The sequence below is a fragment of the Cryptotermes secundus genome, unplaced genomic scaffold (assembly GCF_002891405.2).
Source record: "Cryptotermes secundus unplaced genomic scaffold, Csec_1.0 scaffold216, whole genome shotgun sequence".
NCBI lineage: Eukaryota > Metazoa > Arthropoda > Insecta > Blattodea > Kalotermitidae > Cryptotermes > Cryptotermes secundus.
The window spans coordinates 63,803-65,768 of NW_019727090.1; the positions used below are offsets into that span (position 1 = coordinate 63,803).

General features: G+C 36.3%; 1 protein-coding gene across 14 annotated transcripts in view; it reads right to left on the reverse strand.

Moving 5' to 3' along the window:
• Window positions 1-1,966, reverse strand: part of LOC111864320 (leupaxin) — a 135,059-nt gene that overhangs the window by 20,750 nt on the left and 112,343 nt on the right. The window lies entirely within an intron of this gene.

The following is a 1,966-nucleotide window of genomic DNA, read 5'->3' on the forward strand; positions in this document are numbered from 1 at the left end:
GAAACTAGTGAAATGCTACGTTTGGAACATCACTTTGTATGGGGCTGAAACATGGACACTTAGGGCAGTAGATCAGAAACATCTGGAAAGTTTCGAAATGTGGTGTTGGAGAAGGATGGAGAAGATCAGTTGGACCGATTATGTGAGAAATGAAGAAGTGTTAATTAGAGTCAGTGAGCAGAGGAATATCCTACACGAAATAAGAAAACGGAAGGCTAATTGGATTGGTCATGTTTTACGCAGAAACTGCCTTCTAAAAGAAGCTATCGAAGGAAAGATAGATGGGCGGATAGAAGTGACAAGAAGACGAGGAAGAAGACGTAAGAAGATGCTGGATGACCTTGGGGACAGAAGAGGATACTGTCATTTGAAGGAGAAAGCTCTAGATCGCATTAAGTGGAGGAATTGTTTTGAAAGAGACTGTGGACCTGTCGTCTTGACAGATTACTGATGAATGAATGAATCCTTACACCCTACTTTCCCAGAGCCATTTTAAAGTTATCCCCTTCCTTCTACCACCACAGATGCTAAACTCATAAATTTAACCACCTACACAATATTAGCTGTAGGGTACAAACTCTTGTTACATAATTCTCTTCTTCATAGTTTGTAACTACAAAATATCTCAAGGCTTTTATACATAATTTTTGTACATTTACAAAACACTTATTTTCCTTAAACACGCTGTTACAAAAGTGATCTTTCAATATCAACACTTGTGCTCATTTTTCAATGCTCACAAGAGTAATGATTAAGTAATGAATCAAGATGTTCGACTTAGCCAAAGTATGACACCCACTTGGGACAGAAATAACTCTTGGTTATGAAAAGAAAACAATGATTTAAGCCTGAAATCTTTCTTGAGCTAGTGCCATTTTTACCATCTAAAATAAGATTTAAATCTGGACATAATCCAAACAAATTACAATGGTTCCCTCATACTTTCCACTTCAGTTGACAAATTCAAGAGTGGAATTAGTCTTGAAAATACTTCCATTCAGAAGCTGTATTTATTTTATCCGCAATCATGTACATATACCCTCAATAAAACACTTCTTATATTCCAATAATTTCTTCACCCTCAGTCATACAGTTTCTGCTTTGGGCTGGTCTCCAACTTGAATCCTTTCATTTGCCAACCAGAATCACTTGTAACAAGCATAATTAAGTACTGCAATGTAATGCCACAAGTGTCACTACTGGATGCATTATAAAAGCACAGCAGACAAGGACTTAAATTACTTCAGCAAAACTTGGTACTTTTATGTCCTCTACACAGATTGCAAGAGAATGTCTATCAGGGTTGCCTACATGTGCCTGTCCATGTGCTTTACCTTCAAAACTACTGAATGGATTTTGAAAGTAGTCAGTACTAGGGATCTAAAATAAGCTATCATAGACATTTTAATTTGGCTCAATATAACCCCTACTTTACATGAAGCATAAGTAATACTGTTAACAGTCTTCTCAAAAAGTTATTTCTATAGAAAACTGATGCATGATACAGAACACAAGCATCACTAATTCTACACCTGGAAAGTTTTGGAATAAACTGAATACTCAGAATTACTGGGTTTTTGGACCATTGTCAGAATCCTTTAGACTCTATTAATTTTTCTAAATGTTTAACAAAATACAAGAACAAAGCAAAGAAACACCACAGCCAATGAAGTATGCAAACTAGCAAGGAATACATTTGGAAAATATGTGTACTGCATTGGAGTACATATTTTCACCTTTTGCTTTTGGAACATAGAAAAATATCTGTTAAAGAAAGGTGCTGTATGCTAATTTAACCTTCTGTACCACACAATCAAGCAGGATTTTGTATTTCTTTTGGCTTATTTTGGACTTCACCCATCGTCCGGTATATAAAAAAGACAAAAAACCACAACGTTTCAGAGACTGGATCTGTCTCCCGTCTTCTGGTGTATAAGGAAGGTTTAACCTACTCAGTTGGGCGCCT